The 21,990-nt window shown below is 47.7% G+C and overlaps 15 non-coding genes across 15 annotated transcripts; all 15 read right to left on the reverse strand.

Annotated features, from left to right (window-relative positions):
* Positions 1 to 764: 764 nt before the first annotated feature.
* Positions 765 to 955, reverse strand: LOC142690028 (U2 spliceosomal RNA). Its single transcript, XR_012858844.1, has one exon. It is a non-coding gene; the product is annotated as a U2 spliceosomal RNA (small nuclear RNA).
* A 1,288-nt stretch (positions 956 to 2,243) lies between these two features.
* Positions 2,244 to 2,434, reverse strand: LOC142690029 (U2 spliceosomal RNA). Its single transcript, XR_012858845.1, has one exon. It is a non-coding gene; the product is annotated as a U2 spliceosomal RNA (small nuclear RNA).
* Positions 2,435 to 3,722: 1,288 nt separating this feature from the next.
* Positions 3,723 to 3,913, reverse strand: LOC142690031 (U2 spliceosomal RNA). The gene has a single exon (XR_012858846.1). It is a non-coding gene; the product is annotated as a U2 spliceosomal RNA (small nuclear RNA).
* A 1,300-nt stretch (positions 3,914 to 5,213) lies between these two features.
* On the reverse strand, positions 5,214 to 5,404 carry LOC142690032 (U2 spliceosomal RNA). The gene has a single exon (XR_012858847.1). It is a non-coding gene; the product is annotated as a U2 spliceosomal RNA (small nuclear RNA).
* A 1,288-nt stretch (positions 5,405 to 6,692) lies between these two features.
* LOC142690033 (U2 spliceosomal RNA) lies at positions 6,693 to 6,883 on the reverse strand. Its single transcript, XR_012858848.1, has one exon. It is a non-coding gene; the product is annotated as a U2 spliceosomal RNA (small nuclear RNA).
* Positions 6,884 to 8,179: 1,296 nt separating this feature from the next.
* Positions 8,180 to 8,370, reverse strand: LOC142690035 (U2 spliceosomal RNA). Its single transcript, XR_012858850.1, has one exon. It is a non-coding gene; the product is annotated as a U2 spliceosomal RNA (small nuclear RNA).
* Positions 8,371 to 9,639: 1,269 nt separating this feature from the next.
* Positions 9,640 to 9,830, reverse strand: LOC142690036 (U2 spliceosomal RNA). Its single transcript, XR_012858851.1, has one exon. It is a non-coding gene; the product is annotated as a U2 spliceosomal RNA (small nuclear RNA).
* Positions 9,831 to 11,118: 1,288 nt separating this feature from the next.
* On the reverse strand, positions 11,119 to 11,309 carry LOC142690037 (U2 spliceosomal RNA). Its single transcript, XR_012858852.1, has one exon. It is a non-coding gene; the product is annotated as a U2 spliceosomal RNA (small nuclear RNA).
* A 1,292-nt stretch (positions 11,310 to 12,601) lies between these two features.
* LOC142690038 (U2 spliceosomal RNA) lies at positions 12,602 to 12,792 on the reverse strand. Its single transcript, XR_012858853.1, has one exon. It is a non-coding gene; the product is annotated as a U2 spliceosomal RNA (small nuclear RNA).
* A 1,294-nt stretch (positions 12,793 to 14,086) lies between these two features.
* LOC142690039 (U2 spliceosomal RNA) lies at positions 14,087 to 14,277 on the reverse strand. Its single transcript, XR_012858854.1, has one exon. It is a non-coding gene; the product is annotated as a U2 spliceosomal RNA (small nuclear RNA).
* A 1,292-nt stretch (positions 14,278 to 15,569) lies between these two features.
* LOC142689755 (U2 spliceosomal RNA) lies at positions 15,570 to 15,760 on the reverse strand. Its single transcript, XR_012858597.1, has one exon. It is a non-coding gene; the product is annotated as a U2 spliceosomal RNA (small nuclear RNA).
* A 1,288-nt stretch (positions 15,761 to 17,048) lies between these two features.
* LOC142689756 (U2 spliceosomal RNA) lies at positions 17,049 to 17,239 on the reverse strand. The gene has a single exon (XR_012858598.1). It is a non-coding gene; the product is annotated as a U2 spliceosomal RNA (small nuclear RNA).
* A 1,300-nt stretch (positions 17,240 to 18,539) lies between these two features.
* LOC142689757 (U2 spliceosomal RNA) lies at positions 18,540 to 18,730 on the reverse strand. Its single transcript, XR_012858599.1, has one exon. It is a non-coding gene; the product is annotated as a U2 spliceosomal RNA (small nuclear RNA).
* A 1,304-nt stretch (positions 18,731 to 20,034) lies between these two features.
* Positions 20,035 to 20,225, reverse strand: LOC142690000 (U2 spliceosomal RNA). Its single transcript, XR_012858819.1, has one exon. It is a non-coding gene; the product is annotated as a U2 spliceosomal RNA (small nuclear RNA).
* Positions 20,226 to 21,509: 1,284 nt separating this feature from the next.
* LOC142689758 (U2 spliceosomal RNA) lies at positions 21,510 to 21,700 on the reverse strand. The gene has a single exon (XR_012858600.1). It is a non-coding gene; the product is annotated as a U2 spliceosomal RNA (small nuclear RNA).
* Positions 21,701 to 21,990: the final 290 nt, after the last annotated feature.

Here is a 21,990-nt window from a genome sequence, read left to right on the forward strand (position 1 = left end):
CCTGAGAGGGCAACACTGCAACAGCCGGCCGCCAGGCTGTCTTTTTTTTGCACAGCTAGTTGCCTCCAGGAGGCCACAAGAGGGAGACAAGGGACTGCAAAATGGAAAATAGGCATCCACCAACTTTACAGACAACTTCTCCTTGCTCCTACAACCTCCATCCTTGCACAGTTTGTTATTCTTCTAGGTAACATAGTAACAAATCCAAATTGCTGCTCTCTTTGTAGGCAAGCAAGGCTTTGTTGCAACTGCAATTCTTACTTCTTCTTGAAATGTAGGGACGACAGTACATTCCATCACATCCATCTAGTGTACACAGGTAGGTCCATTGTGGCGGGCAGGCGAGCGGGCGGGCTGCTTTATTGGCTGTTTGCTGTTCCCCTACTCCACTCCACTATTTGACTGTTGTGCTGCATCAATCAATCAATCAATCAATCAATCAATCAATCAATCAATCAATCAATCAGTGGCTGGCTCAGGTGCAGCTCTTTAACTTACCTAAAAGGGAGGGCGGAGAGAAGACAAGGAAGGTGAATGAGGTGTTCCAATGTGAAATGCCGGAAACACAGAAACACAGACGACACACAACAAGAGGTGGCAATCTATTCATTAATTGCATTTAATCAATGAGCTCATTATCACTCATGCATTGTCCAACAGGTGTTGAAATAATGGGATTAAAAGGGGAGATCCCTTCAGAAAGACAGAAACAATAGCAAAGACAAAAAACACTTTTGGAATCTGCTTTTAGTCAACACATAAGGAAAGGGTGCACCGGTCCTGGAAATACTGCAATACCAGGTCAATGCGTGGAGTGGACAGAGCAAGCTCTATTTCCATCTCCCTGTTCTAAAAATCCATTTAATATATGGTCCCCAGATAGGGGACGTATCAGATATTAAACTGATAAGAACAGATACTACACTTGATCTTAGCCAAAAGGCCGAGAAGCGATAACCCGAACGGGCCGCGCGTTGCCCGAGCCTGCCCGATACTGCTGTTCAGCCCTTGCAGCGATTCAGCCTACTTCTAGGCAATTCCATGGGGCCCTGCAGGCTCACACACTCACAGCTACACGGGAGGTGAATAAAGGCCGGAGAGGAAGCCAGACAGGATTTGCTTCTTTTGCTTGCACCACAATGCAGTGCTGAAAGAGGAGGAATCTACATAAAAACGCCTTCCTGGCAACGCCCAAATGCCCTGCTGCCATGCAGATAAACACTGGCAGCGGCAGCAAGTGCATGCCCACAGCCACCCCTTGTTCCTTCACACCTTGTATCAGCTGTAATCCAGTCCAGTCCAGTGCTGCCTGCTGAGCAGCACTGACCAACACTGCCTGGGCCCAGGCTTTTATCTCTGAGGCCCCATTATGATGTCAGAAAGCTGGCTCTGGAATCCTGAGGGCTCCACTATGACACGTGCAAAGTTCCGTCTGAACTTTATATAAGACGGTGAGGCTCAGTCAGTCACTCAGTGTTGCCTGAGAGGGCAACACTGCAACAGCCGGCCGCCAGGCTGTCTTTTTTTTGCACAGCTAGTTGCCTCCAGGAGGCCACAAGAGGGAGACAAGGGACTGCAAAATGGAAAATAGGCATCCACCAACTTTACAGACAACTTCTCCTTGCTCCTACAACCTCCATCCTTGCACAGTTTGTTATTCTTCTAGGTAACATAGTAACAAATCCAAATTGCTGCTCTCTTTGTAGGCAAGCAAGGCTTTGTTGCAACTGCAATTCTTACTTCTTCTTGAAATGTAGGGACGACAGTACATTCCATCACATCCATCTAGTGTACACAGGTAGGTCCATTGTGGCGGGCAGGCGAGCGGGCGGGCTGCTTTATTGGCTGTTTGCTGTTCCCCTACTCCACTCCACTATTTGACTGTTGTGCTGCATCAATCAATCAATCAATCAATCAATCAATCAATCAATCAATCAATCAATCAGTGGCTGGCTCAGGTGCAGCTCTTTAACTTACCTAAAAGGGAGGGCGGAGAGAAGACAAGGAAGGTGAATGAGGTGTTCCAATGTGAAATGCCGGAAACACAGAAACACAGACGACACACAACAAGAGGTGGCAATCTATTCATTAATTGCATTTAATCAATGAGCTCATTATCACTCATGCATTGTCCAACAGGTGTTGAAATAATGGGATTAAAAGGGGAGATCCCTTCAGAAAGACAGAAACAATAGCAAAGACAAAAAACACTTTTGGAATCTGCTTTTAGTCAACACATAAGGAAAGGGTGCACCGGTCCTGGAAATACTGCAATACCAGGTCAATGCGTGGAGTGGACAGAGCAAGCTCTATTTCCATCTCCCTGTTCTAAAAATCCATTTAATATATGGTCCCCAGATAGGGGACGTATCAGATATTAAACTGATAAGAACAGATACTACACTTGATCTTAGCCAAAAGGCCGAGAAGCGATAACCCGAACGGGCCGCGCGTTGCCCGAGCCTGCCCGATACTGCTGTTCAGCCCTTGCAGCGATTCAGCCTACTTCTAGGCAATTCCATGGGGCCCTGCAGGCTCACACACTCACAGCTACACGGGAGGTGAATAAAGGCCGGAGAGGAAGCCAGACAGGATTTGCTTCTTTTGCTTGCACCACAATGCAGTGCTGAAAGAGGAGGAATCTACATAAAAACGCCTTCCTGGCAACGCCCAAATGCCCTGCTGCCATGCAGATAAACACTGGCAGCGGCAGCAAGTGCATGCCCACAGCCACCCCTTGTTCCTTCACACCTTGTATCAGCTGTAATCCAGTCCAGTCCAGTGCTGCCTGCTGAGCAGCACTGACCAACACTGCCTGGGCCCAGGCTTTTATCTCTGAGGCCCCATTATGATGTCAGAAAGCTGGCTCTGGAATCCTGAGGGCTCCACTATGACACGTGCAAAGTTCCGTCTGAACTTTATATAAGACGGTGAGGCTCAGTCAGTCACTCAGTGTTGCCTGAGAGGGCAACACTGCAACAGCCGGCCGCCAGGCTGTCTTTTTTTTGCACAGCTAGTTGCCTCCAGGAGGCCACAAGAGGGAGACAAGGGACTGCAAAATGGAAAATAGGCATCCACCAACTTTACAGACAACTTCTCCTTGCTCCTACAACCTCCATCCTTGCACAGTTTGTTATTCTTCTAGGTAACATAGTAACAAATCCAAATTGCTGCTCTCTTTGTAGGCAAGCAAGGCTTTGTTGCAACTGCAATTCTTACTTCTTCTTGAAATGTAGGGACGACAGTACATTCCATCACATCCATCTAGTGTACACAGGTAGGTCCATTGTGGCGGGCAGGCGAGCGGGCGGGCTGCTTTATTGGCTGTTTGCTGTTCCCCTACTCCACTCCACTATTTGACTGTTGTGCTGCATCAATCAATCAATCAATCAATCAATCAATCAATCAATCAATCAATCAATCAGTGGCTGGCTCAGGTGCAGCTCTTTAACTTACCTAAAAGGGAGGGCGGAGAGAAGACAAGGAAGGTGAATGAGGTGTTCCAATGTGAAATGCCGGAAACACAGAAACACAGACGACACACAACAAGAGGTGGCAATCTATTCATTAATTGCATTTAATCAATGAGCTCATTATCACTCATGCATTGTCCAACAGGTGTTGAAATAATGGGATTAAAAGGGGAGATCCCTTCAGAAAGACAGAAACAATAGCAAAGACAAAAAACACTTTTGGAATCTGCTTTTAGTCAACACATAAGGAAAGGGTGCACCGGTCCTGGAAATACTGCAATACCAGGTCAATGCGTGGAGTGGACAGAGCAAGCTCTATTTCCATCTCCCTGTTCTAAAAATCCATTTAATATATGGTCCCCAGATAGGGGACGTATCAGATATTAAACTGATAAGAACAGATACTACACTTGATCTTAGCCAAAAGGCCGAGAAGCGATAACCCGAACGGGCCGCGCGTTGCCCGAGCCTGCCCGATACTGCTGTTCAGCCCTTGCAGCGATTCAGCCTACTTCTAGGCAATTCCATGGGGCCCTGCAGGCTCACACACTCACAGCTACACGGGAGGTGAATAAAGGCCGGAGAGGAAGCCAGACAGGATTTGCTTCTTTTGCTTGCACCACAATGCAGTGCTGAAAGAGGAGGAATCTACATAAAAACGCCTTCCTGGCAACGCCCAAATGCCCTGCTGCCATGCAGATAAACACTGGCAGCGGCAGCAAGTGCATGCCCACAGCCACCCCTTGTTCCTTCACACCTTGTATCAGCTGTAATCCAGTCCAGTCCAGTGCTGCCTGCTGAGCAGCACTGACCAACACTGCCTGGGCCCAGGCTTTTATCTCTGAGGCCCCATTATGATGTCAGAAAGCTGGCTCTGGAATCCTGAGGGCTCCACTATGACACGTGCAAAGTTCCGTCTGAACTTTATATAAGACGGTGAGGCTCAGTCAGTCACTCAGTGTTGCCTGAGAGGGCAACACTGCAACAGCCGGCCGCCAGGCTGTCTTTTTTTTGCACAGCTAGTTGCCTCCAGGAGGCCACAAGAGGGAGACAAGGGACTGCAAAATGGAAAATAGGCATCCACCAACTTTACAGACAACTTCTCCTTGCTCCTACAACCTCCATCCTTGCACAGTTTGTTATTCTTCTAGGTAACATAGTAACAAATCCAAATTGCTGCTCTCTTTGTAGGCAAGCAAGGCTTTGTTGCAACTGCAATTCTTACTTCTTCTTGAAATGTAGGGACGACAGTACATTCCATCACATCCATCTAGTGTACACAGGTAGGTCCATTGTGGCGGGCAGGCGAGCGGGCGGGCTGCTTTATTGGCTGTTTGCTGTTCCCCTACTCCACTCCACTATTTGACTGTTGTGCTGCATCAATCAATCAATCAATCAATCAATCAATCAATCAATCAATCAATCAATCAATCAATCAATCAGTGGCTGGCTCAGGTGCAGCTCTTTAACTTACCTAAAAGGGAGGGCGGAGAGAAGACAAGGAAGGTGAATGAGGTGTTCCAATGTGAAATGCCGGAAACACAGAAACACAGACGACACACAACAAGAGGTGGCAATCTATTCATTAATTGCATTTAATCAATGAGCTCATTATCACTCATGCATTGTCCAACAGGTGTTGAAATAATGGGATTAAAAGGGGAGATCCCTTCAGAAAGACAGAAACAATAGCAAAGACAAAAAACACTTTTGGAATCTGCTTTTAGTCAACACATAAGGAAAGGGTGCACCGGTCCTGGAAATACTGCAATACCAGGTCAATGCGTGGAGTGGACAGAGCAAGCTCTATTTCCATCTCCCTGTTCTAAAAATCCATTTAATATATGGTCCCCAGATAGGGGACGTATCAGATATTAAACTGATAAGAACAGATACTACACTTGATCTTAGCCAAAAGGCCGAGAAGCGATAACCCGAACGGGCCGCGCGTTGCCCGAGCCTGCCCGATACTGCTGTTCAGCCCTTGCAGCGATTCAGCCTACTTCTAGGCAATTCCATGGGGCCCTGCAGGCTCACACACTCACAGCTACACGGGAGGTGAATAAAGGCCGGAGAGGAAGCCAGACAGGATTTGCTTCTTTTGCTTGCACCACAATGCAGTGCTGAAAGAGGAGGAATCTACATAAAAACGCCTTCCTGGCAACGCCCAAATGCCCTGCTGCCATGCAGATAAACACTGGCAGCGGCAGCAAGTGCATGCCCACAGCCACCCCTTGTTCCTTCACACCTTGTATCAGCTGTAATCCAGTCCAGTCCAGTGCTGCCTGCTGAGCAGCACTGACCAACACTGCCTGGGCCCAGGCTTTTATCTCTGAGGCCCCATTATGATGTCAGAAAGCTGGCTCTGGAATCCTGAGGGCTCCACTATGACACGTGCAAAGTTCCGTCTGAACTTTATATAAGACGGTGAGGCTCAGTCAGTCACTCAGTGTTGCCTGAGAGGGCAACACTGCAACAGCCGGCCGCCAGGCTGTCTTTTTTTTGCACAGCTAGTTGCCTCCAGGAGGCCACAAGAGGGAGACAAGGGACTGCAAAATGGAAAATAGGCATCCACCAACTTTACAGACAACTTCTCCTTGCTCCTACAACCTCCATCCTTGCACAGTTTGTTATTCTTCTAGGTAACATAGTAACAAATCCAAATTGCTGCTCTCTTTGTAGGCAAGCAAGGCTTTGTTGCAACTGCAATTCTTACTTCTTCTTGAAATGTAGGGACGACAGTACATTCCATCACATCCATCTAGTGTACACAGGTAGGTCCATTGTGGCGGGCAGGCGAGCGGGCGGGCTGCTTTATTGGCTGTTTGCTGTTCCCCTACTCCACTCCACTATTTGACTGTTGTGCTGCATCAATCAATCAATCAATCAATCAATCAATCAATCAATCAATCAATCAATCAGTGGCTGGCTCAGGTGCAGCTCTTTAACTTACCTAAAAGGGAGGGCGGAGAGAAGACAAGGAAGGTGAATGAGGTGTTCCAATGTGAAATGCCGGAAACACAGAAACACAGACGACACACAACAAGAGGTGGCAATCTATTCATTAATTGCATTTAATCAATGAGCTCATTATCACTCATGCATTGTCCAACAGGTGTTGAAATAATGGGATTAAAAGGGGAGATCCCTTCAGAAAGACAGAAACAATAGCAAAGACAAAAAACACTTTTGGAATCTGCTTTTAGTCAACACATAAGGAAAGGGTGCACCGGTCCTGGAAATACTGCAATACCAGGTCAATGCGTGGAGTGGACAGAGCAAGCTCTATTTCCATCTCCCTGTTCTAAAAATCCATTTAATATATGGTCCCCAGATAGGGGACGTATCAGATATTAAACTGATAAGAACAGATACTACACTTGATCTTAGCCAAAAGGCCGAGAAGCGATAACCCGAACGGGCCGCGCGTTGCCCGAGCCTGCCCGATACTGCTGTTCAGCCCTTGCAGCGATTCAGCCTACTTCTAGGCAATTCCATGGGGCCCTGCAGGCTCACACACTCACAGCTACACGGGAGGTGAATAAAGGCCGGAGAGGAAGCCAGACAGGATTTGCTTCTTTTGCTTGCACCACAATGCAGTGCTGAAAGAGGAGGAATCTACATAAAAACGCCTTCCTGGCAACGCCCAAATGCCCTGCTGCCATGCAGATAAACACTGGCAGCGGCAGCAAGTGCATGCCCACAGCCACCCCTTGTTCCTTCACACCTTGTATCAGCTGTAATCCAGTCCAGTCCAGTGCTGCCTGCTGAGCAGCACTGACCAACACTGCCTGGGCCCAGGCTTTTATCTCTGAGGCCCCATTATGATGTCAGAAAGCTGGCTCTGGAATCCTGAGGGCTCCACTATGACACGTGCAAAGTTCCGTCTGAACTTTATATAAGACGGTGAGGCTCAGTCAGTCACTCAGTGTTGCCTGAGAGGGCAACACTGCAACAGCCGGCCGCCAGGCTGTCTTTTTTTTGCACAGCTAGTTGCCTCCAGGAGGCCACAAGAGGGAGACAAGGGACTGCAAAATGGAAAATAGGCATCCACCAACTTTACAGACAACTTCTCCTTGCTCCTACAACCTCCATCCTTGCACAGTTTGTTATTCTTCTAGGTAACATAGTAACAAATCCAAATTGCTGCTCTCTTTGTAGGCAAGCAAGGCTTTGTTGCAACTGCAATTCTTACTTCTTCTTGAAATGTAGGGACGACAGTACATTCCATCACATCCATCTAGTGTACACAGGTAGGTCCATTGTGGCGGGCAGGCGAGCGGGCGGGCTGCTTTATTGGCTGTTTGCTGTTCCCCTACTCCACTCCACTATTTGACTGTTGTGCTGCATCAATCAATCAATCAATCAATCAATCAATCAATCAATCAATCAATCAATCAATCAATCAGTGGCTGGCTCAGGTGCAGCTCTTTAACTTACCTAAAAGGGAGGGCGGAGAGAAGACAAGGAAGGTGAATGAGGTGTTCCAATGTGAAATGCCGGAAACACAGAAACACAGACGACACACAACAAGAGGTGGCAATCTATTCATTAATTGCATTTAATCAATGAGCTCATTATCACACATGCATTGTCCAACAGGTGTTGAAATAATGGGATTAAAAGGGGAGATCCCTTCAGAAAGACAGAAACAATAGCAAAGACAAAAAACACTTTTGGAATCTGCTTTTAGTCAACACATAAGGAAAGGGTGCACCGGTCCTGGAAATACTGCAATACCAGGTCAATGCGTGGAGTGGACAGAGCAAGCTCTATTTCCATCTCCCTGTTCTAAAAATCCATTTAATATATGGTCCCCAGATAGGGGACGTATCAGATATTAAACTGATAAGAACAGATACTACACTTGATCTTAGCCAAAAGGCCGAGAAGCGATAACCTTGCCCGAGCCTGCCCGATACTGCTGTTCAGCCCTTGCAGCGATTCAGCCTACTTCTAGGCAATTCCATGGGGCCCTGCAGGCTCACACACTCACAGCTACACGGGAGGTGAATAAAGGCCGGAGAGGAAGCCAGACAGGATTTGCTTCTTTTGCTTGCACCACAATGCAGTGCTGAAAGAGGAGGAATCAAACGCCTTCCTGGCAACGCCCAAATGCCCTGCTGCCATGCAGATAAACACTGGCAGCGGCAGCAAGTGCATGCCCACAGCCACCCCTTGTTCCTTCACACCTTGTATCAGCTGTAATCCAGTCCAGTCCAGTGCTGCCTGCTGAGCAGCACTGACCAACACTGCCTGGGCCCAGGCTTTTATCTCTGAGGCCCCATTATGATGTCAGAAAGCTGGCTCTGGAATCCTGAGGGCTCCACTATGACACGTGCAAAGTTCCGTCTGAACTTTATATAAGACGGTGAGGCTCAGTCAGTCACTCAGTGTTGCCTGAGAGGGCAACACTGCAACAGCCGGCCGCCAGGCTGTCTTTTTTTTGCACAGCTAGTTGCCTCCAGGAGGCCACAAGAGGGAGACAAGGGACTGCAAAATGGAAAATAGGCATCCACCAACTTTACAGACAACTTCTCCTTGCTCCTACAACCTCCATCCTTGCACAGTTTGTTATTCTTCTAGGTAACATAGTAACAAATCCAAATTGCTGCTCTCTTTGTAGGCAAGCAAGGCTTTGTTGCAACTGCAATTCTTACTTCTTCTTGAAATGTAGGGACGACAGTACATTCCATCACATCCATCTAGTGTACACAGGTAGGTCCATTGTGGCGGGCAGGCGAGCGGGCGGGCTGCTTTATTGGCTGTTTGCTGTTCCCCTACTCCACTCCACTATTTGACTGTTGTGCTGCAATCAATCAATCAATCAATCAATCAATCAATCAATCAATCAATCAATCAATCAGTGGCTGGCTCAGGTGCAGCTCTTTAACTTACCTAAAAGGGAGGGCGGAGAGAGAAGACAAGGAAGGTGAATGAGGTGTTCCAATGTGAAATGCCGGAAACACAGAAACACAGACGACACACAACAAGAGGTGGCAATCTATTCATTAATTGCATTTAATCAATGAGCTCATTATCACTCATGCATTGTCCAACAGGTGTTGAAATAATGGGATTAAAAGGGGAGATCCCTTCAGAAAGACAGAAACAATAGCAAAGACAAAAAACACTTTTGGAATCTGCTTTTAGTCAACACATAAGGAAAGGGTGCACCGGTCCTGGAAATACTGCAATACCAGGTCAATGCGTGGAGTGGACAGAGCAAGCTCTATTTCCATCTCCCTGTTCTAAAAATCCATTTAATATATGGTCCCCAGATAGGGGACGTATCAGATATTAAACTGATAAGAACAGATACTACACTTGATCTTAGCCAAAAGGCCGAGAAGCGATAACCCGAACGGGCCGCGCGTTGCCCGAGCCTGCCCGATACTGCTGTTCAGCCCTTGCAGCGATTCAGCCTACTTCTAGGCAATTCCATGGGGCCCTGCAGGCTCACACACTCACAGCTACACGGGAGGTGAATAAAGGCCGGAGAGGAAGCCAGACAGGATTTGCTTCTTTTGCTTGCACCACAATGCAGTGCTGAAAGAGGAGGAATCTACATAAAAACGCCTTCCTGGCAACGCCCAAATGCCCTGCTGCCATGCAGATAAACACTGGCAGCGGCAGCAAGTGCATGCCCACAGCCACCCCTTGTTCCTTCACACCTTGTATCAGCTGTAATCCAGTCCAGTCCAGTGCTGCCTGCTGAGCAGCACTGACCAACACTGCCTGGGCCCAGGCTTTTATCTCTGAGGCCCCATTATGATGTCAGAAAGCTGGCTCTGGAATCCTGAGGGCTCCACTATGACACGTGCAAAGTTCCGTCTGAACTTTATATAAGACGGTGAGGCTCAGTCAGTCACTCAGTGTTGCCTGAGAGGGCAACACTGCAACAGCCGGCCGCCAGGCTGTCTTTTTTTTGCACAGCTAGTTGCCTCCAGGAGGCCACAAGAGGGAGACAAGGGACTGCAAAATGGAAAATAGGCATCCACCAACTTTACAGACAACTTCTCCTTGCTCCTACAACCTCCATCCTTGCACAGTTTGTTATTCTTCTAGGTAACATAGTAACAAATCCAAATTGCTGCTCTCTTTGTAGGCAAGCAAGGCTTTGTTGCAACTGCAATTCTTACTTCTTCTTGAAATGTAGGGACGACAGTACATTCCATCACATCCATCTAGTGTACACAGGTAGGTCCATTGTGGCGGGCAGGCGAGCGGGCGGGCTGCTTTATTGGCTGTTTGCTGTTCCCCTACTCCACTCCACTATTTGACTGTTGTGCTGCATCAATCAATCAATCAATCAATCAATCAATCAATCAATCAATCAATCAATCAGTGGCTGGCTCAGGTGCAGCTCTTTAACTTACCTAAAAGGGAGGGCGGAGAGAAGACAAGGAAGGTGAATGAGGTGTTCCAATGTGAAATGCCGGAAACACAGAAACACAGACGACACACAACAAGAGGTGGCAATCTATTCATTAATTGCATTTAATCAATGAGCTCATTATCACTCATGCATTGTCCAACAGGTGTTGAAATAATGGGATTAAAAGGGGAGATCCCTTCAGAAAGACAGAAACAATAGCAAAGACAAAAAACACTTTTGGAATCTGCTTTTAGTCAACACATAAGGAAAGGGTGCACCGGTCCTGGAAATACTGCAATACCAGGTCAATGCGTGGAGTGGACAGAGCAAGCTCTATTTCCATCTCCCTGTTCTAAAAATCCATTTAATATATGGTCCCCAGATAGGGGACGTATCAGATATTAAACTGATAAGAACAGATACTACACTTGATCTTAGCCAAAAGGCCGAGAAGCGATAACCCGAACGGGCCGCGCGTTGCCCGAGCCTGCCCGATACTGCTGTTCAGCCCTTGCAGCGATTCAGCCTACTTCTAGGCAATTCCATGGGGCCCTGCAGGCTCACACACTCACAGCTACACGGGAGGTGAATAAAGGCCGGAGAGGAAGCCAGACAGGATTTGCTTCTTTTGCTTGCACCACAATGCAGTGCTGAAAGAGGAGGAATCTACATAAAAACGCCTTCCTGGCAACGCCCAAATGCCCTGCTGCCATGCAGATAAACACTGGCAGCGGCAGCAAGTGCATGCCCACAGCCACCCCTTGTTCCTTCACACCTTGTATCAGCTGTAATCCAGTCCAGTCCAGTGCTGCCTGCTGAGCAGCACTGACCAACACTGCCTGGGCCCAGGCTTTTATCTCTGAGGCCCCATTATGATGTCAGAAAGCTGGCTCTGGAATCCTGAGGGCTCCACTATGACACGTGCAAAGTTCCGTCTGAACTTTATATAAGACGGTGAGGCTCAGTCAGTCACTCAGTGTTGCCTGAGAGGGCAACACTGCAACAGCCGGCCGCCAGGCTGTCTTTTTTTTGCACAGCTAGTTGCCTCCAGGAGGCCACAAGAGGGAGACAAGGGACTGCAAAATGGAAAATAGGCATCCACCAACTTTACAGACAACTTCTCCTTGCTCCTACAACCTCCATCCTTGCACAGTTTGTTATTCTTCTAGGTAACATAGTAACAAATCCAAATTGCTGCTCTCTTTGTAGGCAAGCAAGGCTTTGTTGCAACTGCAATTCTTACTTCTTCTTGAAATGTAGGGACGACAGTACATTCCATCACATCCATCTAGTGTACACAGGTAGGTCCATTGTGGCGGGCAGGCGAGCGGGCGGGCTGCTTTATTGGCTGTTTGCTGTTCCCCTACTCCACTCCACTATTTGACTGTTGTGCTGCATCAATCAATCAATCAATCAATCAATCAATCAATCAATCAATCAATCAATCAATCAGTGGCTGGCTCAGGTGCAGCTCTTTAACTTACCTAAAAGGGAGGGCGGAGAGAAGACAAGGAAGGTGAATGAGGTGTTCCAATGTGAAATGCCGGAAACACAGAAACACAGACGACACACAACAAGAGGTGGCAATCTATTCATTAATTGCATTTAATCAATGAGCTCATTATCACTCATGCATTGTCCAACAGGTGTTGAAATAATGGGATTAAAAGGGGAGATCCCTTCAGAAAGACAGAAACAATAGCAAAGACAAAAAACACTTTTGGAATCTGCTTTTAGTCAACACATAAGGAAAGGGTGCACCGGTCCTGGAAATACTGCAATACCAGGTCAATGCGTGGAGTGGACAGAGCAAGCTCTATTTCCATCTCCCTGTTCTAAAAATCCATTTAATATATGGTCCCCAGATAGGGGACGTATCAGATATTAAACTGATAAGAACAGATACTACACTTGATCTTAGCCAAAAGGCCGAGAAGCGATAACCCGAACGGGCCGCGCGTTGCCCGAGCCTGCCCGATACTGCTGTTCAGCCCTTGCAGCGATTCAGCCTACTTCTAGGCAATTCCATGGGGCCCTGCAGGCTCACACACTCACAGCTACACGGGAGGTGAATAAAGGCCGGAGAGGAAGCCAGACAGGATTTGCTTCTTTTGCTTGCACCACAATGCAGTGCTGAAAGAGGAGGAATCTACATAAAAACGCCTTCCTGGCAACGCCCAAATGCCCTGCTGCCATGCAGATAAACACTGGCAGCGGCAGCAAGTGCATGCCCACAGCCACCCCTTGTTCCTTCACACCTTGTATCAGCTGTAATCCAGTCCAGTCCAGTGCTGCCTGCTGAGCAGCACTGACCAACACTGCCTGGGCCCAGGCTTTTATCTCTGAGGCCCCATTATGATGTCAGAAAGCTGGCTCTGGAATCCTGAGGGCTCCACTATGACACGTGCAAAGTTCCGTCTGAACTTTATATAAGACGGTGAGGCTCAGTCAGTCACTCAGTGTTGCCTGAGAGGGCAACACTGCAACAGCCGGCCGCCAGGCTGTCTTTTTTTTGCACAGCTAGTTGCCTCCAGGAGGCCACAAGAGGGAGACAAGGGACTGCAAAATGGAAAATAGGCATCCACCAACTTTACAGACAACTTCTCCTTGCTCCTACAACCTCCATCCTTGCACAGTTTGTTATTCTTCTAGGTAACATAGTAACAAATCCAAATTGCTGCTCTCTTTGTAGGCAAGCAAGGCTTTGTTGCAACTGCAATTCTTACTTCTTCTTGAAATGTAGGGACGACAGTACATTCCATCACATCCATCTAGTGTACACAGGTAGGTCCATTGTGGCGGGCAGGCGAGCGGGCGGGCTGCTTTATTGGCTGTTTGCTGTTCCCCTACTCCACTCCACTATTTGACTGTTGTGCTGCATCAATCAATCAATCAATCAATCAATCAATCAATCAATCAATCAATCAATCAGTGGCTGGCTCAGGTGCAGCTCTTTAACTTACCTAAAAGGGAGGGCGGAGAGAAGACAAGGAAGGTGAATGAGGTGTTCGTGTTCCAATGTGAAATGCCGGAAACACAGAAACACAGACGACACACAACAAGAGGTGGCAATCTATTCATTAATTGCATTTAATCAATGAGCTCATTATCACTCATGCATTGTCCAACAGGTGTTGAAATAATGGGATTAAAAGGGGAGATCCCTTCAGAAAGACAGAAACAATAGCAAAGACAAAAAACACTTTTGGAATCTGCTTTTAGTCAACACATAAGGAAAGGGTGCACCGGTCCTGGAAATACTGCAATACCAGGTCAATGCGTGGAGTGGACAGAGCAAGCTCTATTTCCATCTCCCTGTTCTAAAAATCCATTTAATATATGGTCCCCAGATAGGGGACGTATCAGATATTAAACTGATAAGAACAGATACTACACTTGATCTTAGCCAAAAGGCCGAGAAGCGATAACCCGAACGGGCCGCGCGTTGCCCGAGCCTGCCCGATACTGCTGTTCAGCCCTTGCAGCGATTCAGCCTACTTCTAGGCAATTCCATGGGGCCCTGCAGGCTCACACACTCACAGCTACACGGGAGGTGAATAAAGGCCGGAGAGGAAGCCAGACAGGATTTGCTTCTTTTGCTTGCACCACAATGCAGTGCTGAAAGAGGAGGAATCTACATAAAAACGCCTTCCTGGCAACGCCCAAATGCCCTGCTGCCATGCAGATAAACACTGGCAGCGGCAGCAAGTGCATGCCCACAGCCACCCCTTGTTCCTTCACACCTTGTATCAGCTGTAATCCAGTCCAGTCCAGTGCTGCCTGCTGAGCAGCACTGACCAACACTGCCTGGGCCCAGGCTTTTATCTCTGAGGCCCCATTATGATGTCAGAAAGCTGGCTCTGGAATCCTGAGGGCTCCACTATGACACGTGCAAAGTTCCGTCTGAACTTTATATAAGACGGTGAGGCTCAGTCAGTCACTCAGTGTTGCCTGAGAGGGCAACACTGCAACAGCCGGCCGCCAGGCTGTCTTTTTTTTGCACAGCTAGTTGCCTCCAGGAGGCCACAAGAGGGAGACAAGGGACTGCAAAATGGAAAATAGGCATCCACCAACTTTACAGACAACTTCTCCTTGCTCCTACAACCTCCATCCTTGCACAGTTTGTTATTCTTCTAGGTAACATAGTAACAAATCCAAATTGCTGCTCTCTTTGTAGGCAAGCAAGGCTTTGTTGCAACTGCAATTCTTACTTCTTCTTGAAATGTAGGGACGACAGTACATTCCATCACATCCATCTAGTGTACACAGGTAGGTCCATTGTGGCGGGCAGGCGAGCGGGCGGGCTGCTTTATTGGCTGTTTGCTGTTCCCCTACTCCACTCCACTATTTGACTGTTGTGCTGCATCAATCAATCAATCAATCAATCAATCAATCAATCAATCAATCAATCAATCAATCAGTGGCTGGCTCAGGTGCAGCTCTTTAACTTACCTAAAAGGGAGGGCGGAGAGAAGACAAGGAAGGTGAATGAGGTGTTCCAATGTGAAATGCCGGAAACACAGAAACACAGACGACACACAACAAGAGGTGGCAATCTATTCATTAATTGCATTTAATCAATGAGCTCATTATCACTCATGCATTGTCCAACAGGTGTTGAAATAATGGGATTAAAAGGGGAGATCCCTTCAGAAAGACAGAAACAATAGCAAAGACAAAAAACACTTTTGGAATCTGCTTTTAGTCAACACATAAGGAAAGGGTGCACCGGTCCTGGAAATACTGCAATACCAGGTCAATGCGTGGAGTGGACAGAGCAAGCTCTATTTCCATCTCCCTGTTCTAAAAATCCATTTAATATATGGTCCCCAGATAGGGGACGTATCAGATATTAAACTGATAAGAACAGATACTACACTTGATCTTAGCCAAAAGGCCGAGAAGCGATAACCCGAACGGGCCGCGCGTTGCCCGAGCCTGCCCGATACTGCTGTTCAGCCCTTGCAGCGATTCAGCCTACTTCTAGGCAATTCCATGGGGCCCTGCAGGCTCACACACTCACAGCTACACGGGAGGTGAATAAAGGCCGGAGAGGAAGCCAGACAGGATTTGCTTCTTTTGCTTGCACCACAATGCAGTGCTGAAAGAGGAGGAATCTACATAAAAACGCCTTCCTGGCAACGCCCAAATGCCCTGCTGCCATGCAGATAAACACTGGCAGCGGCAGCAAGTGCATGCCCACAGCCACCCCTTGTTCCTTCACACCTTGTATCAGCTGTAATCCAGTCCAGTCCAGTGCTGCCTGCTGAGCAGCACTGACCAACACTGCCTGGGCCCAGGCTTTTATCTCTGAGGCCCCATTATGATGTCAGAAAGCTGGCTCTGGAATCCTGAGGGCTCCACTATGACACGTGCAAAGTTCCGTCTGAACTTTATATAAGACGGTGAGGCTCAGTCAGTCACTCAGTGTTGCCTGAGAGGGCAACACTGCAACAGCCGGCCGCCAGGCTGTCTTTTTTTTGCACAGCTAGTTGCCTCCAGGAGGCCACAAGAGGGAGACAAGGGACTGCAAAATGGAAAATAGGCATCCACCAACTTTACAGACAACTTCTCCTTGCTCCTACAACCTCCATCCTTGCACAGTTTGTTATTCTTCTAGGTAACATAGTAACAAATCCAAATTGCTGCTCTCTTTGTAGGCAAGCAAGGCTTTGTTGCAACTGCAATTCTTACTTCTTCTTGAAATGTAGGGACGACAGTACATTCCATCACATCCATCTAGTGTACACAGGTAGGTCCATTGTGGCGGGCAGGCGAGCGGGCGGGCTGCTTTATTGGCTGTTTGCTGTTCCCCTACTCCACTCCACTATTTGACTGTTGTGCTGCATCAATCAATCAATCAATCAATCAATCAATCAATCAATCAATCAATCAATCAGTGGCTGGCTCAGGTGCAGCTCTTTAACTTACCTAAAAGGGAGGGCGGAGAGAAGACAAGGAAGGTGAATGAGGTGTTCCAATGTGAAATGCCGGAAACACAGAAACACAGACGACACACAACAAGAGGTGGCAATCTATTCATTAATTGCATTTAATCAATGAGCTCATTATCACTCATGCATTGTCCAACAGGTGTTGAAATAATGGGATTAAAAGGGGAGATCCCTTCAGAAAGACAGAAACAATAGCAAAGACAAAAAACACTTTTGGAATCTGCTTTTAGTCAACACATAAGGAAAGGGTGCACCGGTCCTGGAAATACTGCAATACCAGGTCAATGCGTGGAGTGGACAGAGCAAGCTCTATTTCCATCTCCCTGTTCTAAAAATCCATTTAATATATGGTCCCCAGATAGGGGACGTATCAGATATTAAACTGATAAGAACAGATACTACACTTGATCTTAGCCAAAAGGCCGAGAAGCGATAACCCGAACGGGCCGCGCGTTGCCCGAGCCTGCCCGATACTGCTGTTCAGCCCTTGCAGCGATTCAGCCTACTTCTAGGCAATTCCATGGGGCCCTGCAGGCTCACACACTCACAGCTACACGGGAGGTGAATAAAGGCCGGAGAGGAAGCCAGACAGGATTTGCTTCTTTTGCTTGCACCACAATGCAGTGCTGAAAGAGGAGGAATCTACATAAAAACGCCTTCCTGGCAACGCCCAAATGCCCTGCTGCCATGCAGATAAACACTGGCAGCGGCAGCAAGTGCATGCCCACAGCCACCCCTTGTTCCTTCACACCTTGTATCAGCTGTAATCCAGTCCAGTCCAGTGCTGCCTGCTGAGCAGCACTGACCAACACTGCCTGGGCCCAGGCTTTTATCTCTGAGGCCCCATTATGATGTCAGAAAGCTGGCTCTGGAATCCTGAGGGCTCCACTATGACACGTGCAAAGTTCCGTCTGAACTTTATATAAGACGGTGAGGCTCAGTCAGTCACTCAGTGTTGCCTGAGAGGGCAACACTGCAACAGCCGGCCGCCAGGCTGTCTTTTTTTTGCACAGCTAGTTGCCTCCAGGAGGCCACAAGAGGGAGACAAGGGACTGCAAAATGGAAAATAGGCATCCACCAACTTTACAGACAACTTCTCCTTGCTCCTACAACCTCCATCCTTGCACAGTTTGTTATTCTTCTAGGTAACATAGTAACAAATCCAAATTGCTGCTCTCTTTGTAGGCAAGCAAGGCTTTGTTGCAACTGCAATTCTTACTTCTTCTTGAAATGTAGGGACGACAGTACATTCCATCACATCCATCTAGTGTACACAGGTAGGTCCATTGTGGCGGGCAGGCGAGCGGGCGGGCTGCTTTATTGGCTGTTTGCTGTTCCCCTACTCCACTCCACTATTTGACTGTTGTGCTGCATCAATCAATCAATCAATCAATCAATCAATCAATCAATCAATCAATCAATCAATCAATCAATCAGTGGCTGGCTCAGGTGCAGCTCTTTAACTTACCTAAAAGGGAGGGCGGAGAGAAGACAAGGAAGGTGAATGAGGTGTTCCAATGTGAAATGCCGGAAACACAGAAACACAGACGACACACAACAAGAGGTGGCAATCTATTCATTAATTGCATTTAATCAATGAGCTCATTATCACTCATGCATTGTCCAACAGGTGTTGAAATAATGGGATTAAAAGGGGAGATCCCTTCAGAAAGACAGAAACAATAGCAAAGACAAAAAACACTTTTGGAATCTGCTTTTAGTCAACACATAAGGAAAGGGTGCACCGGTCCTGGAAATACTGCAATACCAGGTCAATGCGTGGAGTGGACAGAGCAAGCTCTATTTCCATCTCCCTGTTCTAAAAATCCATTTAATATATGGTCCCCAGATAGGGGACGTATCAGATATTAAACTGATAAGAACAGATACTACACTTGATCTTAGCCAAAAGGCCGAGAAGCGATAACCCGAACGGGCCGCGCGTTGCCCGAGCCTGCCCGATACTGCTGTTCAGCCCTTGCAGCGATTCAGCCTACTTCTAGGCAATTCCATGGGGCCCTGCAGGCTCACACACTCACAGCTACACGGGAGGTGAATAAAGGCCGGAGAGGAAGCCAGACAGGATTTGCTTCTTTTGCTTGCACCACAATGCAGTGCTGAAAGAGGAGGAATCTACATAAAAACGCCTTCCTGGCAACGCCCAAATGCCCTGCTGCCATGCAGATAAACACTGGCAGCGGCAGCAAGTGCATGCCCACAGCCACCCCTTGTTCCTTCACACCTTGTATCAGCTGTAATCCAGTCCAGTCCAGTGCTGCCTGCTGAGCAGCACTGACCAACACTGCCTGGGCCCAGGCTTTTATCTCTGAGGCCCCATTATGATGTCAGAAAGCTGGCTCTGGAATCCTGAGGGCTCCACTATGACACGTGCAAAGTTCCGTCTGAACTTTATATAAGACGGTGAGGCTCAGTCAGTCACTCAGTGTTGCCTGAGAGGGCAACACTGCAACAGCCGGCCGCCAGGCTGTCTTTTTTTTGCACAGCTAGTTGCCTCCAGGAGGCCACAAGAGGGAGACAAGGGACTGCAAAATGGAAAATAGGCATCCACCAACTTTACAGACAACTTCTCCTTGCTCCTACAACCTCCATCCTTGCACAGTTTGTTATTCTTCTAGGTAACATAGTAACAAATCCAAATTGCTGCTCTCTTTGTAGGCAAGCAAGGCTTTGTTGCAACTGCAATTCTTACTTCTTCTTGAAATGTAGGGACGACAGTACATTCCATCACATCCATCTAGTGTACACAGGTAGGTCCATTGTGGCGGGCAGGCGAGCGGGCGGGCTGCTTTATTGGCTGTTTGCTGTTCCCCTACTCCACTCCACTATTTGACTGTTGTGCTGCATCAATCAATCAATCAATCAATCAATCAATCAATCAATCAATCAATCAATCAATCAATCAATCAATCAGTGGCTGGCTCAGGTGCAGCTCTTTAACTTACCTAAAAGGGAGGGCGGAGAGAAGACAAGGAAGGTGAATGAGGTGTTCCAATGTGAAATGCCGGAAACACAGAAACACAGACGACACACAACAAGAGGTGGCAATCTATTCATTAATTGCATTTAATCAATGAGCTCATTATCACTCATGCATTGTCCAACAGGTGTTGAAATAATGGGATTAAAAGGGGAGATCCCTTCAGAAAGACAGAAACAATAGCAAAGACAAAAAACACTTTTGGAATCTGCTTTTAGTCAACACATAAGGAAAGGGTGCACCGGTCCTGGAAATACTGCAATACCAGGTCAATGCGTGGAGTGGACAGAGCAAGCTCTATTTCCATCTCCCTGTTCTAAAAATCCATTTAATATATGGTCTCCAGATAGGGGACGTATCAGATATTAAACTGATAAGAACAGATACTACACTTGATCTTAGCCAAAAGGCCGAGAAGCGATAACCCGAACGGGCCGCGCGTTGCCCGAGCCTGCCCGATACTGCTGTTCAGCCCTTGCAGCGATTCAGCCTACTTCTAGGCAATTCCATGGGGCCCTGCAGGCTCACACACTCACAGCTACACGGGAGGTGAATAGAGGCCGGAGAGGAAGCCAGACAGGATTTGCTTCTTTTGCTTGCACCACAATGCAGTGCTGAAAGAGGAGGAATCTACATAAAAACGCCTTCCTGGCAACGCCCAAATGCCCTGCTGCCATGCAGATAAACACTGGCAGCGGCAGCAAGTGCATGCCCACAGCCACCCCTTGTTCCTTCACACCTTGTATCAGCTGTAATCCAGTCCAGTCCAGTGCTGCCTGCTGAGCAGCACTGACCAACACTGCCTGGGCCCAGGCTTTTATCTCTGAGGCCCCATTATGATGTCAGAAAGCTGGCTCTGGAATCCTGAGGGCTCCACTATGACACGTGCAAAGTTCCGTCTGAACTTTATATAAGACGGTGAGGCTCAGTCAGTCACTCAGTGTTGCCTGAGAGGGCAACACTGCAACAGCCGGCCGCCAGGCTGTCTTTTTTTTGCACAGCTAGTTGCCTCCAGGAGGCCACAAGAGGGAGACAAGGGACTGCAAAATGGAAAATAGGCATCCACCAACTTTACAGACAACTTCTCCTTGCTCCTACAACCTCCATCCTTGCACAGTTTGTTATTCTTCTAGGTAACATAGTAACAAATCCAAATTGCTGCTCTCTTTGTAGGCAAGCAAGGCTTTGTTGCAACTGCAATTCTTACTTCTTCTTGAAATGTAGGGACGACAGTACATTCCATCACATCCATCTAGTGTACACAGGTAGGTCCATTGTGGCGGGCAGGCGAGCGGGCGGGCTGCTTTATTGGCTGTTTGCTGTTCCCCTACTCCACTCCACTATTTGACTGTTGTGCTGCATCAATCAATCAATCAATCAATCAATCAATCAATCAATCAATCAATCAGTGGCTGGCTCAGGTGCAGCTCTTTAACTTACCTAAAAGGGAGGGCGGAGAGAAGACAAGGAAGGTGAATGAGGTGTTCCAATGTGAAATGCCGGAAACACAGAAACACAGACGACACACAACAAGAGGTGGCAATCTATTCATTAATTGCATTTAATCAATGAGCTCATTATCACTCATGCATTGTCCAACAGGTGTTGAAATAATGGGATTAAAAGGGGAGATCCCTTCATAAAGACAGAAACAATAGCAAAGACAAAAAACACTTTTGGAATCTGCTTTTAGTCAACACATAAGGAAAGGGTGCACCGGTCCTGGAAATACTGCAATACCAGGTCAATGCGTGGAGTGGACAGAGCAAGCTCTATTTCCATCTCCCTGTTCTAAAAATCCATTTAATATATGGTCCCCAGATAGGGGACGTATCAGATATTAAACTGATAAGAACAGATACTACACTTGATCTTAGCCAAAAGGCCGAGAAGCGATAACCCGAACGGGCCGCGCGTTGCCCGAGCCTGCCCGATACTGCTGTTCAGCCCTTGCAGCGATTCAGCCTACTTCTAGGCAATTCCATGGGGCCCTGCAGGCTCACACACTCACAGCTACACGGGAGGTGAATAAAGGCCGGAGAGGAAGCCAGACAGGATTTGCTTCTTTTGCTTGCACCACAATGCAGTGCTGAAAGAGGAGGAATCTACATAAAAACGCCTTCCTGGCAACGCCCAAATGCCCTGCTGCCATGCAGATAAACACTGGCAGCGGCAGCAAGTGCATGC

Source organism: Rhinoderma darwinii (assembly GCF_050947455.1).
Source record: "Rhinoderma darwinii isolate aRhiDar2 chromosome 5 unlocalized genomic scaffold, aRhiDar2.hap1 SUPER_5_unloc_32, whole genome shotgun sequence".
NCBI classification, from domain to species: Eukaryota; Metazoa; Chordata; class Amphibia; order Anura; family Rhinodermatidae; genus Rhinoderma; species Rhinoderma darwinii.